The 18185-nt window shown below is 32.6% G+C and overlaps 3 long non-coding RNA genes across 4 annotated transcripts; all 3 read left to right on the top strand.

Moving 5' to 3' along the window:
* Positions 1 to 3334: 3334 nt before the first annotated feature.
* LOC145820977 (uncharacterized) lies at positions 3335 to 6598 on the top strand. Of its 2 annotated transcripts, none has more exons than XR_014363019.1 (4): positions 3335 to 3428; positions 3606 to 3747; positions 5577 to 5670; positions 6011 to 6598. It is a non-coding gene; the product is annotated as an uncharacterized LOC145820977 (long non-coding RNA). The 2 variants fall into 2 exon arrangements; XR_014363018.1 differs by having other exon boundaries at positions 5577 to 5653.
* Positions 6599 to 9173: 2575 nt separating this feature from the next.
* On the top strand, positions 9174 to 11908 carry LOC145822515 (uncharacterized). Its single transcript, XR_014363859.1, has 5 exons — positions 9174 to 9379; positions 9679 to 9713; positions 9829 to 9894; positions 10004 to 10044; positions 11274 to 11908. It is a non-coding gene; the product is annotated as an uncharacterized LOC145822515 (long non-coding RNA).
* Positions 11909 to 13405: 1497 nt separating this feature from the next.
* On the top strand, positions 13406 to 14141 carry LOC145820978 (uncharacterized). Its single transcript, XR_014363020.1, has 2 exons — positions 13406 to 13579; positions 13684 to 14141. It is a non-coding gene; the product is annotated as an uncharacterized LOC145820978 (long non-coding RNA).
* The last annotated feature ends 4044 nt before the right edge of the window (positions 14142 to 18185 follow it).

Raw genomic sequence — 18185 nt, forward strand, 5'->3', positions numbered from 1 at the left:
GAACATAATTTTTTGCGTCATTATTTTATAAAATGTCATAAAATTGATGTGATATTTCTTCATTGAAATGCCACTAGAGCCTTATATGTTTTGTGGTTCTATGGCATTTTTCTAAAACATTTAATGCCAATTTTTATTTTTGTGGCATTTTCTAAAAACATACTACTAGTGTAGTGTCACTAAAGCGTAAATTTGTTGTAGTGACATTTTTGTTGTAGTGAAGTGACATTTTTTTTAATTGAAATGCCACTAGAGCCTTGTATGTTTGTGGCTCTATGACATTTTTTTTGAAAAATGCCACCAAATATTCTTTTTGTGACATTTTTTAAGAACATGCCACTAGTATGGTGTCACTAAAATATGTTTTTATTGTAGTGTTGTGACACTTGTTCATTAAAATGTCACTAGAGCCTTTTATGTTTGGCGTTTTGTGGCATTTTTCAAAAACGTGCCACTAAATATCATTTTTGTGGCATTTTTTAAAAATATGCCACTAGTGTAGTGCCACTAAAGTATGTTTTTGTTGTAATTTTGTGACACTTGTTCATTGAAATATCACTAGAGCCTTTTATGTTTGTCGTTTTGTGGCATTTTTCAAAAACGTGCCACTAAATATCATTTTTTGTGGCATTTTCTAAAAATATGCCACTAGTGTAGTGCCACTAAAGTATGTTTTTGTTGTAGTCATGACCTTAAATTTTTTAGTCATAAAAAACAAAATATCGTATCTAACTCATAATCATTACATTTTTTCTCTCATAAAAAAATTAAAAAAATCAAAAAAATCAAAAGTCCTTTCCAAATAAGATTTTTTAGTCCCAGACTAAAATAGTCAAAAAAATTAAACAATCAAAAAGCCAGCACACTTCCCAAATGAACCTTATGTTGAAAAATAAGTAACCCAAAGAACAATCAATCATTTAAAAATTTGGATAAAAGATTGATTCTATAGGAGTGTAAATTTGGCTCGGCTCGGTTTGGCTTGACCCACTTAGACTTGGGCTCGGGCCGGTCCATATTGGGCCGCGCGGGCTTCCGCCAAAATTTAGGCCAGGCCAGGTCAGCCCACAAGCTAGAAAATTATGTCCAGGTCTAGGAGATATTCAGGTCTCGGGCGGGCTTGATTTATTTATTTATTTATTATTTTTTTCACTAAAATTTTATTCTTTTCTATAAAAAATGACACTAAGTCTCTGGCAAACCGTGTCTCAAGCCAAACTTTGAATGGGTCTTGAGCGAGCCAATGGGTTGAGCTCCAAAACACACGGGTCAGGGTCCCAGGCTGGGCTTGGGCCTAGGCAAGCTTGGTCGGGCAGAGCCTACTCAGGCCGCGGACGGGTTTCGGTTGACCCACAAGCCATTTTACACCCCTAGATTTTCCAAGATTTTTATTAAAGCTAATCAATACAATGATCTTAATGTTCTTTTCAAAGAATTTTATGACATGGGAAGTTGAAGAATAAGTAATCACAAGAACAAATATCTTTTAAAAATTTAGAAAATATTTGACCACAAAGCTAGTTGTGAATTTGTTTTTCTTTGTCTTTTATGATGTTTTATTAGCATTATAGAAGTAAGTACATCACCTTTTGATTTGAATGTGTTATAGAAAATGGGTTAAGAAAAAATATCCAAATTAGTTGTCTGTTTCAAAAAATATCTAAATTAACAATTAATAACATTTTTTAATAATATTTAATAAAAAATATCATTAATTCTTATAAAATCTATTCAATAATAAATCTATCTATTAAAATCCACACACAAATCTCTATAAACAATCAATTTCCAAATAAGCTCTTACTTTATACTTACCCGCTTACTTCTCTCTCTTTCCTTCCTTGAAAGTCATGCATAAATTAATATTTAGTTTGAAAAATTCATTATTGAAAAAGGGTCACTAATAGTAAATTTTAAAGATAATTTATAAAATTCGTGACAAAAAAAAGTCACTAATTATTAATTTTTAGTGATATATACAAAAAATTGTCATAAAAATTATTTTTGTAACGATTTTGCTAGAACTTATTTTTAATAGAATTTGGTGGGAATTAAATCTAACTATTAGAACCTATTAGTAGTTTACTCTTATTTTAATTGACTTTTTAATTTTTTACGAAAATATATATAAAAAAATAAAAAGAGTGATGTGATTGGATGTTTCGACTTTTTAACTATTTTTGCCAAAAATATCAAACATGCCAAACACATCCTTAAAATAAAAATACTACAATTTAAATTTACTTAATTTTTTTATTAATGATACACAAAATTATACAAAATAAATTATAATAAAACTTGTAACCGTCCACGACGCTCTCAAATTCTCTACTGAATTGCAAATAACTTTATGCATGCCATTAATATGTAATTTGCCTAAGTTTAATGCTCCCCGTGACTCCTAAACGAACATGATTTCCAAGGAATAAAAAATTTAGGGTAATGGTAAAGACCACTAAAAGTGGTGTTCTAAACCAATCACTAATTAGTGAGAGCATTAATTAGTGTCACCACTAATGATGTGACAGTAAATTTCACCCACTGTCACAATATTATTGTATCTATTTTTTTATTTTTTTTTAAAAAAAATAAAAAATAAATATCACATCATTAATAATTATTTTAAAACACTACTTTTATTGGTCTTATCATTACCCAAAATTTAATGGGAATCCAGTAAAATAACTTTATGATGCTCCCCATGTGGTTCCTTAATGATTCAATAGTAGTGGCTTAATCCATAGGAGTGGCTTGACCAATCAAGTACCTGACCTCCAAGGAAAAAAGCCAAAATCTAATGACCTTCGAGGAAAAGATTTAACATTTTGCATGCCAAGAGAATAAAAAAGTTGACTCTTAAAAAGTAATCAAAGGAATCAAAGTTGTCAGCTCAGGGAATCATTAGCGAATTGGAGGTGGCTAGTTTCAAACTGATGACAAGGAATACAAATTCAGGATCACGATGACATCATAAACGGAATAATACAAACTAATAATGATAGTGCAATTCGATCCGTTGAGGAAGGATCGGACTAACACTACAAGAAAAAGAGGATATCACCACGTTTTTTTTCTGACGTTTTTGAAAAACGTCGTGAAATCTCCTATACTTTTTTCCATTTTGAACAAATTACTCATCTCGTTTTGTACGCCAATATTAAAAAAATTGTGAAATAACATTTACTTGTGATTGAAGAGGCAGGACTTCCTGATCAAAAGAGAGGCGTGACTTTAGAGAACACAGCGTTACTTTTGAGAGAGAGAGAGAGAGAGAGAGAGAGAGGCAAAGAGAAATCAAGGCCTTGGATCTTCGATCTCCATTGATTCTTTGTTTGTATGATCTGGAAATGCTTGTTCTGCACTTGATTTGAGCGTTTGTCTGTAATATCGTTTGAATCCCTCTTATCTAAGTCGATCTAGGGCTCAAGGTTAGAGTTTTTTGATATGGATTTGCTATATTCACATAAGGTCTGTAGACTTTCATGGTTTAAACTAACGATTTATAGTTGATTTCTAATTTCTTTTCTTCTGTTTTTCATTTTCTTTTATCAAATCGATTTTTCTAGGGTTTTGAGTGTCGTGTTAATGTCTCTGATCATGTACAGAATAGCAAGTAGCGTTGGATCTGGATCGTTACCAACAGTGAGTCGAAGCAAGCTCAACGACGTAGAGATGTAGATCTTATTCTCAAATCTGCTCTCTATCCAATCAGATCTACTCTCTTTGTCTCTCCGATCTGCTATTATGGTAATATCAAATCTACTTTCTCAATCTCTCCGATCGAATTTCACATATTCTCTTCATTGCTCTATGAGATTTGGACCTCTGTCTCTCTGTTTTTGATTGAAGTTCATTATCTTTGTCACTCTATTACATTTTCCTTATAGAAAATGTCAAAACAGTATAGAAATAGAACGATTGGTGAGTGAGTTTGAAACTTCTTTATCTATTTGAACACTCTACTAGTTCATCACTTTTCAATTTTTACTTTAACTTGTTATGTTTTAATAATTTTCAATTAATTTTTAAAACGTAAAGAAATAGAACGATTACATTGAATTTATATTAAAATTTAAAATTTTAATTGTTATAATTAAAATTTAAAGGATCAAAATTTGACGGTGAAATTTGTAATTTACTCAGGAAAAAAAGAAATTGGACCAAAGTATAAAAAAAGAAGAAGAAGAGGTTTGCATTACATGTTTTTTTTTTTTTTTTTTTTTTTTTTTTTTTTTTTTTTTTTTATGATTGTGTGATTCTGATTCATCACACTTAAAAGGACTTGCAATTTCATTGGTTTTTATGTAAAATACTTGGTCATGACCATGGGTTGTACATTCTTATTCATTTCGCTTTGCATGTGTTTGGGTTTTGGTCTAACTGAAGCAATTCCTGCAAATATTAGAAGACAAAGTACTATTGAATATTGATTGCTATTGTAATTTGTATTTTAATACCTTGTACCTTGTTTTATTTCATTATTTTAACACATTTTCTGTTTTTGGTACCACTTAACCTTGCAAGTGAGGTCTTCAAGCTATGAAAATTCAGTTTGTGGCAGCTCACCCAACAAGGACACGTGACCTTGTAATTGCGTGACATTTTTTAGAATTGTTTCTCTCTCTCTGTTTTTTGACTTCGTGTTTGTTTTCAAAAAGCAATGTTTTAACTTCTAGACCAATCCATACAGAGGCATTGTGGCAAGGGTTTGAGAAGTGTGCTTTTATATTGTTCAAGAAAAAAAAAAGAAAAAAGGTGTATTTTTGCCCATTCAATTGAACTATTTAGCCCCTGTTTGTTTGTATTGTTCTTAAGAAGGAAAGGGAAAGTGTATGGAGTGGCTGTAAATTGGAGAGAAGATTTCACAATTTTAGAACTTTTTTGCTTCTCCAAAATTAGGAGGATAGGCATTGTTTGGTTGTGTTTTCATTTTTTGTATTCTAGTTACCACTTGAGCATTTTTTGTTTCACCTCCCATTTTTGGCCACCACCTCTGACCACCCTCATCAGCAATCTCCTTTTGAACACTTCTGGCCGCCTGCCAGAAATCACGTCCAATGAGTCCTGAGAACCTCTAATGTTCCAAAGGGTTGGTAAACAAAAAATTCCCATCAGCCTGGAGCTCTAGGTAGACTACCTAATCAACCATCCATTGGTTTGATTGACTGTGGCTCACCTATTATTCAGGTGGACGGAGGAGGTACCCAATTCACTACTGTGGCTCACCTATTATTCAGATTTATAAAACTTGTAAAATTTACTTTTAAAAAATCTAATCCATCTATATATTTTGGAATTCTCAACTTATCTGTTGTTACAATAGCTGTACTTATTGTATCTGTACACAAATATTAGACTGTAAAATTGTTTTTCAAATGTGTGAGAAATTAAATTCTATTTAGAATACAAGGTTGATTGAGTTACCATTTTGTCCGCAATATGTTGTCATGATATACATGAAATGGGTTGTTTGGACATTTTTGAGTTCTTGTACTACTAACACATTTGCTTTACATATTACATCAGCCAAGTAAAATTTGTTATGTGTATAAAATGTTTATTGTGCAACCTTACAGGACCATTCAACTACGAGGCAGGAAAACGACACGGAGAACTGCCCATATTACATCTCAATCCTTATAGCTGGTCCAAGGTTGATAATTCTAAAATGTATGTTTATATTCTGAATGAATGTAAGAAACTTACTTCTAAAAACCGCTAATTAATTATGTTTATATTTAAAAATGTTTTGGTTTTGCACTTCCTGTCATGGTGACTATCTAGGTTATAAAAGATGATACTACTAATCTTTCCTAGTGGATGAATTATCTTTTGAATGGAATTAGTTGATAACAATGATGCCCCCTTGTGAACACATGGCGGAATGCTATGCCTATTACACAAGTTATCACTTGAAACTTTATGATTTGATGTCCTTTAATTGATTCTACTGTTTGTCTTCTAAATTGATTTAATGCTTGACTAACGGGATGTGGTGTGGCACTTGTAGAAGTATCCCTACCAAGAATGCCATTGGTTGAAATACAGCTCCATAGGAAACTTCTGGAGGAGTTGTTGGGTAATATGAGTCATTCATCTGCCGAGGTAAGAAATACTTCTTTACATATTTTTGGTCAATTCTCAGATCATGTCACTGTAGTTAATATACATTAATGGATCAAATTGGTGGTTCTCATCACACACATACTCATTTAGTGTATGCTAATGCTTGAAATGGTGTGTGGCCTTGCTACATTCAGGGAGGTTTCTTCTATAACAAATATATGATGCACATCGGCAATCATTGCATTATCAACATGAATGATCGAAACTGAATTTTTTTTCTTTCTTTATTTATTTAGACTAGAATTTCCTTGTTTTTATTATCAATTGACTTGAAGCTTCTTTGTTGACTCATTTATTTGGTATATTTTAATTTTTATTAGCAATGTCAAACATTATTTAGTTTTGTTATTTGAGTTAAAACCTTCTTAATCCTTTTCTTTTTTCCTTATATTTTTTTCCCTTCAGCTCATTTGATACATGCTTATGGTTCTTTGAGTAACACAATTTTCTGCAAAATTCCAATCTTATAACATATTTCTAGATATTCTGTTACTAGTTCTCATTATGTACCTTCATTCTTGCAAAACTATCGTCACACTTTTTCTTATCTACCTCCACTACAGGAAAAAAGGGTTACGGTGGCGTTTTTTTAACGACGTTTCTTTAAACGTCACTGTTATTAACATTTAACGGCGTTTTATAAACGCCGCATATTCTTTTAACCAAAACGGCGCCGTTTTATAATAGGAGGCGTTGAAAAACGCCTCCGAATGCGGTGTACCGCACGCCCCTTCTCAATCCTTATTTTGTATCTGGCCCTCTCTCAACCCATACGCATACATCATTTTATCTGAGCCCCCCCTCTCTCTCTCTCTCTCTCTCTCTCTCTCTCAACCCTCTCTAAGCTCCATCGAAGCAATTTCGAAGCTCCATTGAAGCTCTAGATCGAACCGATTTCGAAGCTCCGTTGAAGATTCAGTGATTTCCAGCGAAGATTCAGATATTCGAAGCTCCATCGAAGCAATTTCGAAGCTCCAGATCCAACCGATTTCGAAGCTCCGTTGAAGATTCAGTGATTTCCAGCGAAGATTCAGATAGTCGAAGCTCCAGATCCAACCGATTTCGAAGCTCCGTTGAAGATTCAGTGATTTCCATCAAAGATTCAGATATTCGAAGCTCCATCGAAGCAATTTCGAAGCTCCATCGAAGCTCCAGATCGAACCGATTTCGAAGCTCCATCGAAGCTTACAGAGCGAGACCACTTCATCATTCTTGGCTGTGATGGCCTGTGGGGGGTATATCATCTGTCCACTATCTCTTTTGCCTTCATTTTAAAACTATTATAAAGTTGATGTTGTTAACAACTGTCAGGTTTTTGGACCAAGTGATGCTATTCAATTCGTTCACAAGCTGCTTAAGGTCAGAATGCATCTTTAACTTCCCAACTTTTGCCCGTTTCATTAGGATTAATGTGGCGTTTATTCTTTTAATTGTAGTTGAATATGTATATTCTCTTCCTGGTTACATAACAGTGAATTTGTCCATTCTCCTCCTAATTGCATTTAAGTGAATATGCACGTAATTGTTGCCCCAACGGTATTCTAGAATAAGGGCCCTGGATGACTAAATTTTTTTTTATGCTTAGAATATCACTCTCTTTTTTTTTGTTAGTTAAAATTCAATGTAAATCAAATGGACTGATTCAATTACCAACCTGTTTATTATCTGAGTAGTACACTTGTTTCCTTTCATTCTGACCAAATGCTTTAATACTGTGAGTGATATCAGGCCCTGTTTGTTGCAGCTTCTTTGTGCTGAAAACTGATAATCAGAAAGTAGAAGTTAAAAGTATCCTGGTTTTAAATTGTTGTCTTTGGGAAATCACATCTTTATTTGTTGGTCAATCTTCAATTGCTGATTAAATTTCTGAACATATTAAGAGACCTAAGCTTGAGGCAGGTATCTGTTATGACCCAGAAGATTTCTGAATCCACCATGATCAGACATATTCTGTCCTTTGTAGTTGCTGAAATCTTATCCATGATTCAAATTTATGCGAGATTGATTCGAATGAGATGATGGACTTGATCTCCAATCAAAAGATTTAGATCTACATGACCTGAAGCTGATCTTCTGAGGCATCTCTGAAATCTGAAGCGGTTGACTTTGTCCATAGATGTCCCAATTCTTTGCAGATAAAAATGGAAAATATCCATCCCTGAACTCCAGGTAACTTTTGTAACTATGATGTTTAGATATACTAGATTCATGTTACTTGTTGCCATTTTTGCCACCTTTTATAAATTTTTAACATCTAATACCAATTTATTATTTTTCCTTTTGCTGCACAGGTGTCTCGCTTTCTTCGCTATTGGTTCAAAGTTGACTTTTAATTTCCTGGCTCAGATGTAAATGTGAGATGATAAATATGGGTCTTTACTAATATTTAAAAATGTTTTGCTATTTATATAAGCAGGATTATCAGCTGGAGTCATAGCAAGAGTTGCTGGGGTGCTGTTATTGGCAGTTTGCATATATGTTGGAGTTTACAAGAAGAAGAAAGTGCAGGACAAAATATTGCTTTCTGCAAGATCTGAACATCAATCAAGTCAAGCTGCAAGGGGTAGTACTGCTCCCTGTTTCCTTTCTATTTCCCTTTTTTGTCTATTTCTTTAAACATCTATGTTTGAAAGGGTTCTTCATGGATATTCTGCACTACAAATTCCCCTTTTAACCCATTTTACCTCTTGGCTGAAGAATGAAATCCAATTTTGACAAAATGGGAAACCATATGCACATGGTTGTTACAATGTTAAACATCCTATGGTTACTTATTTAGCTTTCTTTTAACACAATAGAGGTTCCTTTCATTTAAAAAAATAATAATAAGGATCGTGATGATATTTGATTAGGCGGAATACGGTTACCATGATTTTTAAGCAGATTCCTCAAATTAATAATCTCATGAATGTCAGTTGACAGGCGTTTGCAGCTGAAGAATTTTTTTTCTTGTTTTTAAAGTTAGCATATATGTTGAATGTCATTTCATATCAATTATGCATGACTTCTGTCTTCGATTGCTATTTAGGATACTGAATAAGCTGACTCCAAAGAAATAAAATTAGCACAATTTCAAAAAAAAAAAAAAGTTTCTGCCAATTAAGCTGACTTCTGTCTTCGATTGCTATTTGTGATGATAAGTTTCTGCCAGTTGTTGTCTCTCCCTAGGAAATAATAGCAAGCTCAGGCTCATTTGTTGAAGAGGCTAATGCTGCTGATCTAATACAGCGCAGACAGCGTTCTGAGTTTCAGTGTAAGTACTCCAAACTGTTGGTGTCATTTTTGTTTTCTATTCTTTGTTTTCATTTTTCAAAAAACACAGAAAACTTGTTAGGTAAAGTGTTTCCAGAAAAAAAGTTCTGAAAGCAACCCAGTTTTAGGAAAACACCAAATAGTTGTTTTCAAATTTTAGAAAAATTTTGGAAGTGATGGATGACTTTGAACTTTTCATTGCTTTTGTTTCTGAAAACATGAAAAATGAAAATGATACCAAATAGTTATGTACATTTAACATTGACGGTGTCTATTGAATTAACATATTTTCTTTGACAGCAAGTGTGAAGGGGACCCTTTTTACAGCTATAAAGGTAAATCCCGCCATCATGCTTAATGAAATTGATCTTAATGTAATGCATATTTAGACCTGATTTTACAGATTTAAAACCTACAATGCTTCATTGATTCTTGATGTGCCGATTTCAGGCAAACCCAGATCTTGTTCCATCCTTATTGACTTTGGCGATGAATGATGCTATGACTTATGATAAGGTGAGAAAGAGTTTTACTTGTTGACAGTTTGAGATGAAAGTAGAAATTTATATTATTCCTAAACATTACATATCAAGAAAGCTCATATGATTCTAATTGAGTTTTGCAGGCCACAAAATCTGGTGGCCCAAATGGATCTGTACGTTTCAGGTACTTCTAACATATAGAATTACCACGCATAAGTATGTAGTATTAAAGAATAAAGTAAAAGAATGAAATTCTGCATTCTATCAAAAATTAGGATTGGTATTTCATGTACAGTGAAGATTTTCACCAAACCAAAGATGATTCATCTATTATGTTTTGTTCCGGCTTATTTTTTAGGGATTTTAATGCCAATTCACAAAATGACCCTATTATTTCAGTGTCGATGATAAGCAGATGTATTAAATGTGGTAAAAAAAAGGTTATGGAATATGAAAATTATGTTAAATTGTCAAAATTGTATTGAGGTTTTGAGAAACACACAACTTTCTTCAGTTACCACTCACTATTAGGTTCTAATTTAGAAAGGGTGCTCTTACCAAGTTGCAAGTGTGTGTTATTTGCAGCATGAGTGTGATTCTCAACTAAATTGTTCATTCCCTAATAATAAGCATGATTCTTCTTTTTCCTGATTATAAGAGGCATGAATATACGAAGCATCAAGTGAATATGGGGGGACAAACTGAAGAGCATTGACTACTTATTTGTACCCCTGAGCATTATAATAGATGATTAATTTTATTAAGTTCGATAATCAGACTTCAGAACTGCAGTTCTCTTAGTTTTTTTTTTTTTTTTTCCTTCTGTTTTTTGTTTTCCCATCTTCTTAGGGACTTTCATGGTGATTACTTGTTATCATTGGGCATCTAACGTGTCATGCATTAGTTATATTTCCCTATTTATGTTGATTGCATCGTTATCAACTTCATGTTTATTTATCCAACTTGGTGGCCTTGTTTGTCAATGATCTTTTGGGTTAACTTATATGTGATGTGGCTTTATCAATATATATTCACTTGTGCAAAGATCAAATTTATGGTGCAATAGATGTTGTTCCCTCCATTCCCTGTTCATAGCCCCTTTAGGATTCCAACTGTTTAGAGAGGCAGGCATTTAACGCGTTCATGCTCAAGTGGGAAGCATGAGCATCCAAAACTTGGGAAAATTTTCTGTGGTGGATTTCAGAGCTACTCTTTCAAAATGATAGTTTAGAAAAGTAACAAAATTTTGTACACTTCACTTTTAAAGTGAAGAACTATCGTGTGACATTCCAATATAAGAAAATGGACAAAAAGGACTTGGGACAAAAGGGGTATCATTTTTCTGTCATCTGTTTCTAAATCAGTTTTTAAAATGCTGCTTGTTTATTTGCATTGCTGGGTGCTGGTGTTCAGGTTTCTGAAGATGTTGAGGAACAAAGGAAAGAAAGTAGTTTGTCGGCCACTGATAATTTGGTAAATGAAGAAAATGCACAGCTGAAAGATGATGAAACCGAGGCACCTGATGGCACTATGGTGGGTGATGATCTGCAGAATCATAATGTTTCAAATGCTGGCAATGATACAGTTGGCAAATATTTTTGTTATGACTTGCCAGTTTCTGAAGAAACTGGGGTTTGGATACCTGTCTCTGTTCCACCGATGTCAGGGAGCGAACATGAAGAATGGAATAGGGGTTTTTCCTTCGGTGGGGGCTACTTCGCTGATGGGGACATGGGATGGAATCAGTTTGTTGGAGAAGAGAAAGAGATGACTATGTGGGATGTGGTTCTTGATATGCTACTTGTGGCCCGAGGGAAAGTGACTGCTCTTGCTTCAGGTGCTATAAACTCTTTACTTATCTAAAAAATGGCTTTAGAAACTTTTGTATTGAATAGTTGCTATCATATTTTGTTGATGTAGTTAATGTTCTAACAAGCTAAGGTTTGTAAGGTAACCGAAAGGAAGGTTCTTGCATGTTGATTGATTCTTCATAGTTTTCTACTCTACTTGATGGGTCTTCAAAAAGGAAAAAGAAAATATTGATTGCTTGAATACAATGTTGGTGCATCAGATTTCTTCTTTTTCTTCTTCTCCTATTATTATTTATTTATAATTTTTTTTTTGAACTTTATACCAAATGTGTTATGTGATGGATAGATGAGAGTGTAATCATGTTACTAATCGGTATAATAACGTGTCAAGAGCCTCATTATTTTATTTTTAATTTTGTTTTCAAACTTAGTTTATTTATTATTTTAATAAACATCAATTATTAGTTCTTAATAATTGTTTATGACAGGTTTTTTTTCAACCATATAAAATTAGCACAACGTTAAAAATAAAAAAAATAATAATAAAGGCTATGGCGGCGTTTTTTGAACGTCACTATATCCCCACTCCAACGGTTAGATTTTTAAAATGTATAAATGTCTTTAACGGCGTTTTCAAAACGTCGCTAAATGTCATAGTGACGTCACAGTACAATTAGGTAGGACTTTTGGCGGCGTTTTTAAAAACGCCGCCTATAAAAATATAACGACGTTTTTCAAACGCCATAAAGCTATAGCGACGGCCGCGTCGTCGGCGTTTGGTACTAAACGTCACAAAAAGAATTAGCAACGTTTTTAGTACTTATAGCGGCGTTTTTAAAACGCCGCTAAAAGTCGATTTTCCAGCAGTGTAATTTAAGTGCTTCATGAGCAAAGGATCCTTGGTTCCTTCTACTTGACATACAAGAAGCCCAATGGGAAGGTATCAAAATGGGGGGTGATTCTTTGTTGTGAACCCTCCGACAATCCCGTTAGAACAAACGTGATCAAGGTAGTAACTTAAAGAAAGTTGGAGGTTTAGAGAGAGAAAGAGAGAGTTATCCCATTGTGTTTTGTCTTGGCTTCCTTATATCCACAGTTAATCATTTTTTTGTTCATTCATATTGTCTCATTGACCGAAAGCTTTACACTTACTTGCCGTCGGTCATGGCCTTCTCGCCCCCTTTCTGCAACGAGAGGTCTTATTACATTTAATAATTGATATGTGATGTCAATAACTTTACAGGGTCTTTATCTGTCATGCGGCTAACCCCCTCCCTGACGTGCCCAAATGCTACCAGGCCTGGACCAGGACCAGCTGCTCCTGCTCCTCATTGGGCCTGTTGTTAGGCTTTATCCATGTGATTGTTTGGGGAGTTTAAGACAACGGTGGATTGGGCTTTTCTGGGCCATGAGTTGGGCCTCCTAAACAATCCCATCAAATAATAAATAAAGTTATACATAATAAAAAAAACAGCAGTGATTTAGACCCCCTCAAACTTCAACCCCCACCACCCCACACACACGTGGTGGGTGGTGATTGGAGGAGGAGAAAAAAAAGAAAAAGTGACTAATCAAAAAAGAAAAGGGGTCAAAAGGGGTGGGAGAAAGAGTCCCAATCTTTATTCTAAAAAAAATTAAATGATAATATTAATGATCCTGTATCACTATTTTATTAACAATAAAAAAATCAATGACAGAGGGCATTAGCACCACCCATCAACTGCTAGACCACTTACTTTAGTTGCAAAATATTTGAGAAAATGCTAGACAGCACGCCAAACTTGACCCATTTTTCTAGGCGCCTGAGCTATGTATTGATGCGGCAAATACTTAGTTATGGATCCTACTGTGAGTGCGTTTGATGCAAATCCACCATGCCATCCTAAACATCATGAACCAGATGAGACTGTATGTTGTTGTTCTTATTAATAACATTTGCATGATTTGATTGAGCTTTTGTTGTTGTTGTTTTTGTTTTACTATAGTTTTCTCAATTTTTTGATGGTGGCTAGGATGGAATCTGATGGGAGTTCAGAGATCAAACAAGTTGAACAAAGCTGTAGTAATAAGACAGACTCATCAGCGAAGGAAACGAAAAAAGGAAAGGAAAAGGAAATTGCAGCAAGAAAAGGTGGAAGAACAAGGCCTCCACTTAGTTTCTTATCCATTTTGAAAGATGCAAATATAGAAATTGACATGTCTTGCCCTCACAAGCTCTGCGATCTGCTCTACGCTGGCGTTTACTTAAAGCCCAATACTCTGGCAAGTTCTTCACTGATTTTCCCCCACTTCATAAGCTGCGTTTGAATCGTATGTTTGGGAAAGAATTTAAATAAATAAAAATTTGAGAGAATTAGATATTTCATTTCTATTTCTCTCACTGTTTATTTTTTTTTTGTTTTAAATTCGTACCCAAATCAATAATTCAAACATGCATATTTCTTATTTGAGATGAGCTTTTTTTCTGGTATGGGTATGGACTCCGAGCAATCATGATCTTTTATTATGATTTTCTTTACCGTCTTTGGTTTTTGATTTTTCAATTATGATAAATTTAACTCTAAATTTTGAATCTTGTTCCAAATAATGACAATAAAAAATATTTCCTTTCAAATGGTCAATTTCAAGAGCAAAGTTGTCATCCAACTTATTTTGTATTGATTAACTTATATATTATTTGAAATGTAATGATATAATTTTTAATGAATAATGTTGACATTTTTTTGGTTATAAAGTTCTGTTTTGTTTTGTTTTCAGAATCTATTTTCAGAAATTTTTTCTAAAAAATTAAAAGTTAAAAATTAAATTTGTTAAAAAAAAAAATTAAAAATACATCATCTTTATATAATATTATTTTTTGGGAGGGTAGAAATAATTTTTTAAAATTATTTTTTATATATATTTATTTTTATTAAATTAATTTCTATTTTTTCAAATGTCAAACATGGAGACAACTTTGATATCTTATTAAATCACTATGTAAACTAAAAAATTCAAAACTAAAAACATTTCATATATTAAACATATCGATTACACATCAAAATTCTAATAACCATCCAGTACGTGATAACCATCCAAAAATATTTATTAATAACAAAAACAACTATCTATTAGATGATAACCATTAAAAAATATCAACAAAACAATCACTAATTATATGATCATCATCCAAACACATACTAAAAATTAATTTGATAAAAAAATAAAAATATAAAAGATTTATCATGTTTATATATATAGAGGTGAGTATTGGTTCAATGATAAAACCTTGGCTATAATCTTGAAGTTATGGATTCAAATCTCGGAACAACCACTTTGTGCACTATACCAAAGGTTAGGTGTGTACCCAATCTTTTTTCTCCCAAACACACATTAATGTGTATTATTTGAGCGTTGTGATTTATCATTTTTATATAATTTTATCCTTTTGGAGGATAGAAATAATTTTTAAAAATTTAAAAATAATTTTTTGACATTCATTTTTATCGAACTAGTTTAGATTTTATTCAATTGACAATTTTGCCCTTAAAATGGAATATTTTCCGTTTGCAAAGTAAATAATATTTTCAACTGTCCTTATTCGAAATGAGATTCAAAATTTATAATTAAATGTATTCACTACAACAAAAAGCACTTTTGGCGACTAAAATTACATTTTTCGTCGCTAAAAGTAGTACAATTGGCGACTAAAATGGAATTAGCCGCCAAAATTGATAACTTTTGCCGACTAAAAGAGTTTAGTTGCCAAATATGAGGGTATTAGCGACCAAAAGGCAGTTTAGTCGCCGAATGTAGGGTTTTAGCGACTAAAAATGATTTAGTAGCCAAAAGTCACGGTTTTTGGCGACTAAAAATGATTTAGTAGCCAAAAGTGATGATTTTGACGACTAAATACAGTTTAGTCGCTGAAAATGAAGCTTTTTGGCTACAAAAAAAAATAGTAGCTAAAAACAGTCCATTGCCGACTAAAATTCAGTTTAGTAGCCAAAAGGGGACGTTTTTGGCAACTAAAAACAGGTTTAGTCGCCAAAACCTCTTATTTCTAAGCGGAACTTAATTTTTTAGCGACTAAATAATAATTAGTAGTAAAAAATGATAGAATTGGCGACTAAAAATTTAATTTAGTCGCCAAAAGTGGCCTAAATTTTTTTTAAGTAAATAATTTATTTTTTACATAAATTATATTGAATTAAAAAAATTATATTTATATATATTATTTTGTATTAATACCGGTTACTATATAAATAATATACATTGCATATATATTCATATGATGTTGTAGTGGCATAGTGGAGGGAGTGTGTTGCAAAAATGTTCGGAATGTGGGACGGTTGGGGTTCGAAACTTAGGAAAAGCAACAAAAAGTGGGTTTTTTTTTTCGACGACACCTTTGGCGACTAAAATTATTGGTCGCCAAAAGTCTTTATTTTGGCGACTAAACAGTGTAGTCGGCGATTGAGTGAGTATTGGCGACTAAATTATTAGTCGGTAAATGTATGATTTTCAAAAGTGTAAAACACTATTGGCGACTAAAATTTTGGTCGCTAAAGACTTTTATTTTGGCGACTAAAAAAATTTTAGTCGCCAATACCTCCACCGACCACCTATACGCGACAAATGTGGCGACTAAAAATTTTGTCGGGGAAAGTAAAAATTTTGTCGGGGAAAGTAAAATTTCGACTTTCGGCCACTAAAAATGGACTTTTGGCGACTAAAAATAGTGTTTTTTTTGTAGTGATTACAATTAAAAGATTAAGGATCTAAATAGTATAAATCCCAAACTATAAGGAGCATTAATGTAATTCACCCAAAAAAAAAAAAAAACTTTGTTGCTATTTTGTTTTAATGTTAGCTTTAGATGGTGGGAATATGTTCATATGTTACGGGGGGGATTCTATTTATACTCAAAAAATTATTAAGTATGCCCAACTTCTCAATACACCCTATTAAATTATTTAGGATTATAATTTGCCCTCAGTACACCTTTTTTTTTTTCTAAAATTACCCCTCAAGATATACCCAAATAATAAATAAATCAAACCCTAAATTTCACCACTTTGAAAAACTCTTTTAAAAACCCTTTTTATGCTTGTTTTAATTGATCATTTTCAGTTATCTGGAGAGGTAATTTATTGTATTTTCTTTTATGTTATGACTTGTAGCCATTGATGTTTCAATTTATTCTTGTACTGGGGATATCTTGAGCTGGGTGAAAAGAAATGAAATAGAGAAAAGAGGGACTTCCTAGAAATATGCAAAAATAAAGAAGTGAAACAGAGGCACAGAGGCAAAAATATAATCGAAAGAGACTTGGTCATGGTAAATAGCTAACAATACTCAGTCTCAAGGTTTTTTTTTTTGGCAAGAGAGTCACTAAGTTTTGATCACAAGGTAGTTGTTGCGGCATTCCACAAACTGTCTTTGGCTTCCAAAAGACATTTTGATTGGTTTCAAATATTCACTGCCCAAGTTAAGGAAAGCCATTAAACTGATCTTAAAGTTTTGGTAGGGTAAATTTGAGTTTTGGAGTGGAGAAAGGGATGAAGAGAAGATAATTGAAATTTTGGGAAGAAGATAAAGAAAGTTGAATATGAAGAACACCTATGGGTGTATCATGAAAAGAAAAAAAAAATAATTATTTTAAAGTTCAATGTGGATTGTCTTTATTAGTAAATTTACATTAGGGTATAATATAGGAACTAAACTTTTAAATTATTTGAGTGCAAACAGAATCACCCATATGTTACTGTAGTAAAAATCACTAATGTCACTGTAATCATGATAGATAGGAGGCCCAATATGCACTACAACATATAAAAGTTTTAGAGACTAAATATTTTGGTCTCTAAAAGTGAAAATTTTGTTGTAAAAGACATTTAAGAACCAATTTCTAACGTCGTGAGGATAGTCGCTAAAACGTCATTCCAAAAAGTCAAAAACAAGGCATTTTAGCGACAAAATTTTGAAAATGTCACTAATAAATAGACTTTTAGAGACAAAATAATTTGGTCTCAAAATGGTTTATTTTTTGGGACAAAAAATTTGGTCCCAAAAAGATAATAATTCATCACTGATGTCCAATTTTTGTTGCTAAAAATATAATAACGACACTTTTCGCAACAAAATTATTTGGTCCCTAAAAAATAATTTTGTCCCTAAAATTTGGTATTTAAAACCTTAATTTTTTGTAGTGATGGCTTCTTGGGCTCAGTATAGATCATACTTCAATTATTTGAGTTGTATATATTTTAATTCATTGGATTATACAAGCCACATAATTTCATTATATTTATCATAAAAAATGAATAATATGTTTTTTTTTTATTATTCAAATATGACGAATTCACATTACTAGAATTATAAAAATTAATCTAGTTTTTTTTTTTTATATGAATAATCTATAAACATAACCTATGAATCAGAACATTTGGCTTAGTGGTTGTATAACACCTTTTATGGTGTGAAATCTTAAGTTTAATTCATATAGAGAGGAATTTGATACCCTTTGTGGTGG

This window comes from Camellia sinensis, chromosome 3 (genome assembly GCF_055761805.1).
Source record: "Camellia sinensis isolate YWXY chromosome 3, ASM5576180v1, whole genome shotgun sequence".
Classification (NCBI taxonomy): Eukaryota; Viridiplantae; Streptophyta; class Magnoliopsida; order Ericales; family Theaceae; genus Camellia; species Camellia sinensis.